The sequence below is a fragment of the Sminthopsis crassicaudata genome, chromosome 2 (genome assembly GCF_048593235.1).
Source record: "Sminthopsis crassicaudata isolate SCR6 chromosome 2, ASM4859323v1, whole genome shotgun sequence".
Lineage (NCBI taxonomy): Eukaryota > Metazoa > Chordata > Mammalia > Dasyuromorphia > Dasyuridae > Sminthopsis > Sminthopsis crassicaudata.
This window is the reverse complement of record NC_133618.1, coordinates 64,184,384-64,193,395: the sequence shown is the minus strand read 5'-3', so window position 1 is coordinate 64,193,395 and position 9,012 is coordinate 64,184,384. Positions and strand designations below refer to the sequence as shown.

The 9,012-nt window shown below is 33.6% G+C and overlaps 1 pseudogene; it reads right to left on the bottom strand.

Annotated features, from left to right (window-relative positions):
* Positions 1–6,221: 6,221 nt before the first annotated feature.
* Positions 6,222–7,170, bottom strand: LOC141552637 (ELL-associated factor 1 pseudogene; annotated as a pseudogene).
* Positions 7,171–9,012: the final 1,842 nt, after the last annotated feature.

Here is a 9,012-nt window from a genome sequence, read left to right as displayed (position 1 = left end):
CTCCTGAGATGCTGTATCATCCTATACTGAGACTCTATGGTTCTGATTTTGTCTTTTTATTGGCCTCAGTTTTATTCTAGTTCACATTTCCCCTTATAATTATAATGCTACTTCCATCTCCCCTCTCTTCCATATGCAGTTATAGTCACTCAAATCAAGACTAAATGGAAATGCCATGACATCACTCCTCTAAGAAACCTATCATGTTATTCACTATAAATTATCTTCCACTCCTCAGAAATACTATGTACCACGCTTCCTGCTTCAATCTACAAATATCACTTTTATTACGTTTAATGCTTTCACCTTCTTTATCATATTCATTTCTTTATCATATTCATTTCTTCTTTTGATGTAACAATGGACTTGTTCTATCCTTTCCTTATCATTATTAATGTTTGCTGAAATATAAGTATTTTTTTCAAAATTTTTACAAAAATGTTTTATATTCATTGTTGTTCAATTAGGTTTCCAATGAAAACTAATTCCAATGTAGAAGTGAGTCATTCTAATCTAATTCCATCCCTTGTCATCATCAGGAAGATATATCACGTGTTTCTTTATAGCCTCCTTATATAATAGTAATGCATCTAAAATGTAAATGAAATTTATTAGGTATGAGCAAAAATTTCATAATATATTTATCAACAATATCCTTCTTTAAAAGAAGAATCCCATGCTAATCATGCTGTACACTCCTGAGTTGGTTCCACAAAATTTTCTTTATCTTACCATTGTAACCTATTTATCTTGAAGGTTTATTACAAATTCTGACTACCTCTCACATTGTTAGTATTCTCTATCTCTCCATCTCCTCTATTCAATTGGTTGTTTTTTTTCCTAGAACTTCCATTTTAAGAAGGATGTCCAAGCAAACTATTTCTCAATTACTTTTCAGGAAGTACTACCGACATTCTGTAGATTTTCTATTATCTTTCTCTCTTGATCTGCATCAGGTACATTCGTTTCTTCTAACTCCCCACTCCATTCACATCACTTTTATGTGTTATTTGTCTCCAGTACAAGGTACATGACTCTAAGGATAGGAATAGTTTTCTTTCTGCTTGTACATATATTTCCAATACTTAGGACACTTCCTGGAACATAGCAATCAGTGAATAAATGCTTCTTGATTTTATTTGTCAGCTCTATGTTGCACAACAAAATATTCTTGATACATTATTAGTATGCTTAAAAATACCTATTCTTAAATCAAAAAAGAGAACATGGAAGGGTAATTTGGGAAGTTCTTTAAATCTGAAGAAGGAAAAGAAAGCACCTGAAGGCTTTGAAAATACTGTTCCCATAAATAGCAGGAATGCTATTAATAATAAAATTGCTGGGAAAAGTAATAGGATTGATCTCTCAAATGATTTAAATATAGAGATGAACATCCTTAGGATATTATTTTTAAAAACATTTTAGTTGGTTGACATGAATCCAAATAGTAAACATGTTATAACAAAACAGAGTAACTTATAAAAATTAAAAGACTCATAATTATTATAACTATGATAAATGAATACATTCTCCAAATGTATTTGACAGAGTTTAAAAGAATTGTTGGACTCACACATTAAGTATATACATGACTATTGCCATATTAAATACTACAGGAAGAAAAATGAACCTCTCTAAGTATACTTTTGCTAAGAGAATCTGGCACATGGTAGATGCTTTCTAAATGCATGTCCATTAAATGATTAATTGGCAGCCAGCAGATGCTGTGAGAAAATCTGATGAAAGATATTAGCAAATTACATGAATATTCAGCTAGAAATCACAATAGAAAATTTTAGCACCAACTGCCTGATTAAAACCAATAAATATGAACTGTATGGAATAAAATGCAGAAAATAAAAGCATAGCAAAATATCTTAATGTCATTGATCAACAATTAAAAACAAAAAAAAAAGATGCAAGTGATAGAAGTAGTCAAAATAGTGTAAAAAAAGTAAACAATTAATCAGTATTCGAGATTATAGTATAAAGCTTTGAGAACCAATAGGATTAGAAAAAATAGAAAATCTACAAAGAAAAAAGAAGATATGGAAAAATGTTTTTATTACTCTCTGGTCTAAATTCATAACATGTATATGTCTACATGGGAGGCACTTTATATATATGCTGATTTTCTTTAACATGAAATCTTCCTCATTTCAAGGTTTATGGTTTCTTGATGTCTTTTTTTTTTTTCTTGGCCATATGAAATTTTAATTTTCACAGAAAGAGAAAAGCGTTAGCCAGACAGAAATCAATAAAATTCTATAACTGTAGTTTTATTGCATATGTATTTGGAACAAACTTTAGAAATATTTTTTAAAGAAATCAGCAAAAAATAGAATCATTTGATTGAGAAGAATCTCAGAGATCATCTAAGCCAGACCCTTTTTTCAAAGCACTAATCTCTCCTTAAGTATAACTACACTAAGAAATATTCAAACTCTACTAGAATAACTTGAGTAAACATGAAACCTTTCCAAAAAAAAAAAAAAAAAAAAAAAGGTAATTATACTTTTGATCCTCTGGTTCAAGCTTCCATCAGATATAGAAAGTACAAATGTTTTCTGGGACACCAATTCATGAATATTGTTTGATATTAATGCAGTCTGTTCTGTTTTAGGGATGATTTCTTCAAAATTCAGGAAAGTTTTAAATTGCGAAAGGGTTATTTCCTCAGTAAACCTATTGCATCCTGCTTGCTTAAAAATATTTTTTACCCAAGGACCATACATTTATGTAAATAAGCCCAATTACGAAAATGTTCATCATATTAAAAAACATATGTCAATATTTTGGGAAAATAAATTTTATGGAAATGTCCTCCTTTCCACAGATTATGAAGTTGAGAATATGGAAGAGAACATTGAGTTTGAAATCAAAATATGTGCTAAATACAGTTTCTAAAAACAAACTAACAAATAAAATAAAAACTGACTACAAAAATTAGAAACTGAGAGATGCACATCAATTGGATAGTAGTTGAGCAAGTTGTAGCATATGATTATGGTTGAATAGCATTGTGCTATAAGAAATGATGAACAAGATCTTTTAAGAAAAACCCAGAAAGATTTACATGAACCAATAAAAAGTGAATTTAGTAGATCCAAGAAAATTATACAGTAACAGCTATATTTTTCATTTATCAACTATGAAAGGCTTAGCTTTTCTCAGCAATAGAGTGAACTAAGAAAATTCTGAAGCTCAGATGAAGAAATGATAGAATCTGAAGGCAGATCAAAGTTCACTTCAAAAAGGATTATTTTTCTCTTGACTTTTTTTTCTGATTTCTTTTGTGTTATAACATGAATAATTAGAAAATATGTTTTGTATAATGTATAATACATACATAATCTATATCAAATAGTTTGCTTGTCAATGGGGGGGGAGATAAAATAGGGAGAAAGAGAATTTGGAGCTCATTTTTTTTTTTTTACCAAAAAGTGCTAAGCATTTTACATGTAATTGGAAAATATTTTTACAGAAAAAAAATATGTATATATATATATATATATATATATATATATATATATATATATATATATATACATATATATAATTTAAAAATAAAACATATTATTTAAAGTAGTGTATGTAAGGATTCCTAAAATCTAAATTAAATTCAATAAATAGAATAGGTTTTATAACCTGTGGATTTAATGTTTAATGATTAATATGCATCTTCTTCACTATTTTTCTTCCCTCAGTTTGCATGCATTCATTGAAAGAATACAGCACTTAAATTTGGTGTGTATCTAAAATGGTGATAGGTAATAATAGTTTGTGGGTGATCATGCAAACAATTTCAGAAGTTTCATGAACTATTAAGTTTAGAATATTAATGCCTCTTATTACTATTTTAATGAGGATAGCTATACATTCTTCATCAAACTATAACTTATATGATTTATGTATTGGATTGTGTCTAGAATATAATATGGATTAAATCAAATTCTTCCTATATTTCCAAATATGAGTTTAGTCATATCAAAGAAAACAGCATGTAACATAGATGATTTCTATCCTGAGAAAATACATAGTTAAACTTTGAACCATATAAGAAAATGTTACAACATAAAATAAAATGTTAGAGTTGGGAGAAAGCACATAATCCCAAGAGCATTAGATGTCAAAACTAACTTCCTTGGAGAAAAGATTATTTACGTTATTGTTATTTGCACACCAAACATAATGCCTTTGAAAAACAAGTGTTCCATAAGTATTTGTTGAATTGAATTATGTGGAATTAAGTGGAATATGAATCTTCAGGGATAAAATGAAATTTGAGTACTTTACTTTATCTTTCCTTATTAGTATTGTCTCAATTCTCTTTTCTTTAAACCATCTTCCATATAGTTGGCAAATGTTATGTCTTTAACACACATTCAAACAGAGGAAGAGTTCTAGTCTATACTTAATGTTCTAGTCTAAACTCAAATGAAGCTTTTCTGATCCTCTCCAGTATTGTATTCTAGTGCCTAAGTCTTTCTGTTTCTTTTCTGTTTCTTTCTTTTTTTTTTTTATTTCTCTGTTTTTTCTGTCACTGTCTCTGTCTCTCTTTTTCTTCTCAAATATTTTGAGGATTTATAACTCCATTTTTATTATTCTCCCATGGATGCAGATGCAACCTCCTTAGTATCCTTCTTCCTATACAGCTTCATGAATTTCTGTGTCAAAAACTAAATCCTCCAGTTGAATACTTTTCTACTGAAGAACCTTTCCCCACTTGATGAGGCTATTCCTATGATAGATATACACATCACTGGCACCATGTTTTGTATCACTTTGTCCCCCTTGAGGGAAATTGCCAGAGTTTCTTCCTAGCATAGTCTTTGTAAAACTAAGGTCATCTCTATGCTACAACAGAAGGGGAGGAAGGAAAGGGAATTATCATTTATTAAGCACTTGCCCTGTCCTAGCACTGTGCTAATATTTATAATAAATAACAATAAAATAATATTTACAAATATTATTTGATTTTATACTCATAAATACCCTGTAGTTGCTATTTTGACTTCAATTGGATGGGTGGAGAAAACGAGACAAAACTTAGAGTGACATAGTTAGTAGGTATCTGAGATTGGATTTGAACTCATCTTCCTGCATCGAGGTTCAACATTCTATTCATTGTGCCACTTAGAAGTCTATAAAAAGATTATAGAGGGGATATCTATAATTAAGATTAAAATATTATTGAAATATGCTATATTTAAGAGTAAGGAATATCAAGTTCTTTTCCCAGGTGAGCCATTAATGTTCTGGTCTTCCTTCTTTATAAAATAAAATATCTTTGTGGAGAGGGGATAGAATATTTTTTTTCATTTGAAATGAGCTTTCAATGGAAAAAGAATATCAAGTTTTGAGGCAATGTATGTAGAATAATGAAAGAAGCATCATTTCATTTCTTCTATTTCAATTTAGTGGGCTAAATGGAATATAGTAAACAATATACAAACAAATCATATATGTAAACAATATACAAACAAAACAATATGTAAACAAATGCAAAAACATCGATGAATGATACATGCAATTAAAAGATGTGTTAACTTCATTTCAGAAATTCCTGAAATATTTGAGTTCCAGAGATTTAATTTTTTATTTATTTATTTATTTATTTTTATAACTTTATTTACAAGATGTATTTTTCAATATATCTTCAAGGTAATTTTTCAGCATTGACCTTGAAAATCCTTTTATTCTAATTTTTCCCCTCCTTCCCCCCCACCCCCTCCCCTAGATGGAACAACGTTAAATAAGTTAAAGTCAGTAGTTAGAGTAGTCCTGTGTCATCCTGACTGGGGTTCCTTTATCCTTAAATTGTTTTCGGCTGTTCACAACACTTTTTTTTTTTCTTTGAATCCTCTGAATTTTGATTGAGTATTTCTGATTTGGGGTTTCTTTCAGAAGGTGAAAGTGATTAAGTGGGGGTTTCTATTTTTACTTTGTCTTATACTTCTAACAGATCTGGGAAGTTTTTTTTTTTTTTTTTTTTTTTTTTTTTGTTTTTTTTGTTTCTTTTATGCTACCCAGATTTTAATACGCTACCCAGATTTTGAGGTAAAAGTGTATTCCCATAATATATACAAGTGCACTCTGCTCAGGTTCAGTGAGACTCAGGGCTCACTAAGGGCCAAATGCTCTCCTTGGGGGTGGGTTTCTGCTTGTGTCCTTCAGCTATCCAGATGTTCTAACAAAGACAGATGCAGGAAGTTCCAAGGCTAGACATTGCTGTCACTGTCAGAGTCACTGAGTTGTAAATCTTGTTGCAATATGCTCATCATCTGGTGATTCCCGGGGAGCCGGCTGCTGCTGTTCTCCATAGGGCTTCTGTGAGGTAACTGCAGAGGAGGACGCTGGGAGGAGGAGGCTCTGGCTGTGACAGGCTCCTGGTCTTCAGCGGTGGAGCTCTCAGAGTCAGAGTCAGAGGAGCCGCTGTTGCTGCTGGAGTCACTCAGTTGTAAATCTTCTCGCAATATGCTCATCAGCTGGTTATTCTCGGGGAGCTGGCTGCTTTGGTTCCCCACAGGGATTCTGTGAGGGAGAGGAGGATGCTGGGAGGCCGAGGCTCTGGCGGCGGGCTCCTGGTCTTCACTACTGGAGCTGTCAGAGTCTGAGGAGCTGCTGTCTCTGAGGGTCTCCATCTGCTCCAGCGCAGCTCTCAGCTCTCTCTTAAGGTCCTCCAACTGGAGTTCCCCGGGGGGGATCTTCTTTCACAGGACAGGCTTTGGGTCCAACAGGTGTCTTTCCTGAGGCTCCGAAAGCTATGGGAGTGGGCGGTGCCGGAGTAGGGGGCGGTTCCACTCTTGCCTGGGTTTTGCTGCCTCCCTCAATTCTCATCTTCTTGACCTGAATGCTGCTGCTGAGTTTTTCCAACACACATTCGCCGGTATCGTGATTAATGATGAGAATACAGTCTCTCTCATAGGGTCTTTTTTTCCCTTTGAAGACGGTCTTTGGGGCTGCAGCTCCGGGGAAGTGAGGCAGTGAGACCTTCACCTGGTCTCCCTTGCCCACCTGAAGCTCGCCTTTCCCCGATGGGTCTACAGAGGCCGGCTTCAAATCATAGCGGATCGTGTGGAAGGAGGACTTGGGCCTCTTCTCGAAGCTGTCCCCGAGCGTCAGGTAGTGCTCTTTGCCGTCCAACAGCGGGTTCCTGGTGCTCTTCATGGCTCTCTCCCTGTCTGGAATCTGGCTGTAGTCACTGCCTGGTGTGGCTCCTGGGGCGGCCTCCTCAGTGCTTCTCAGTATAGTCCTGCTCTGTAAAGTTGGGATTGGTCTTTCAGTTGGAATCCTTCTCTGGGAGCAGGTTTCTTTTCTGTAGAATCTTTTCCTCTGGGAGCAGATTTCCTGGTTTTCTTCTCCAGCCAGCCTCTCCTTCTTCCTGAATGCTGGCTCTGAATCTCCTCCAGCTCTAGTCCTTACCCAATGCAGACTGCTTCCCAGGCCCCATGTTGTCTTCTTTTATCCTCCCAGAGAATGGGCATGTTAGAATTCAGGGGCTTGTGGGAAATACTTCAACCAATGAACTTGCTCCTTTTAAAAGTGAAAACTCCTTTAAAGGTGTAAACTCCTTTTCAGAAGTCTAAAGGTGTAAACTCCTAAAGGTGTGAACTAGAGCTAGAGAATTGTTTAGACAACCTGAGTTATCACCTTGTAATCCCAACATCTTTCCATTTCTTTTGATTTAGAATATAGGGTGGTCATGGCCTTGAAACATAACTCCATCAATATGGGAGGTACTACTCATAATTACATAGATTACATAAACACATAGTAACATAGTAACATAATACATGCTAGAAGTATGTAACAAATAACATAATCAAATAATTATAAATTGAGGATTTATAAATGTCCCTAAGTCCATTGTGCATAAGTCTCATCTTGTGTTAGGAAATCCAATGATTCCTGCTGGTTTTAATTTCTTTTTTTTTTTTTTAATTCATTTTTCCAAATTATCCCCTCCCTCCCTCCACTCCCTTTGTCAGAACCTTTACTTTTAAAAATATTTTCACAATTTGTTACTTCCCTTCTAATCCTATTTGCATTAGTATTGTTTGTACAGAAAATTTTTAGTTTGATGTAATCAAAATCTTCTATTTTGTGATCAATAATGATCTCTAGTTCTCCTCTGGTCATAAATTCCTTTCTCCTCCACAGGTCTGAGAAGTAGACTATTTTCTGTTTCTCTAATCTATTTATGATCTCATTCTTTATGCTTAAATCATGGACCCATTTTGATCTTATCTTGGTATATGGTGTTAAGTGTGGATCCATATCTAATTTCTGCCATACTAATTTCCAGGTTTCCCAACAGTTTTTTCCAAATAACAAATTTTTATCCCTAATGTTGGTATCTTTGGGTTTATCAAAGATAAGATTGCTATAGATGTACCCTTTTTTGTCCTTTGTATCTAATCTGTTCCACTGATCTACCGGTCTATTTCTTAGCCAATACCAAATGGTTTTGGTGACTGCTGCTATATAATATAGCTTTAGATCAGCTACACTTAGACCACCTTCCTCTGAGTTTTTTTTCATTATTTCCCTTGCAATTCTCTACTTTTTATTCTTCCATATGAATTTTGTTGTTATTTTTTCTAGGTCATTAAAATAGTTTCTTGGGAGTCTGATTGGTATAGCACTAAATAAATAGATTAGTTTGGGGAGTATTGTCATCTTTATTATATTCGCTCAGTCTATCCAAGAGCACTGAATGTCTTTCCAATTATTTAAATCTGACTTTATTTTTTTGGCAAGTGTTTTGTAATTTTTCTCATATAATTCCTGACTATTCTTTGATAGATGGATTCCCAAATACTTTATACTCTCAACATTTGTTTGGAATGGAATTTCTCTTTGTATCTCTTGCTGTTGCATTTTGTTGGTGATATATAAAAATGCTGAGGATTTATGTGGGTTTATTTTGTATCCTGCCACTTTGCTAAAATTCTGAATTATTTCTAATAGCTTTTTAGCAGAGTTTTTGGAGTTCTCTAAGTATACCAT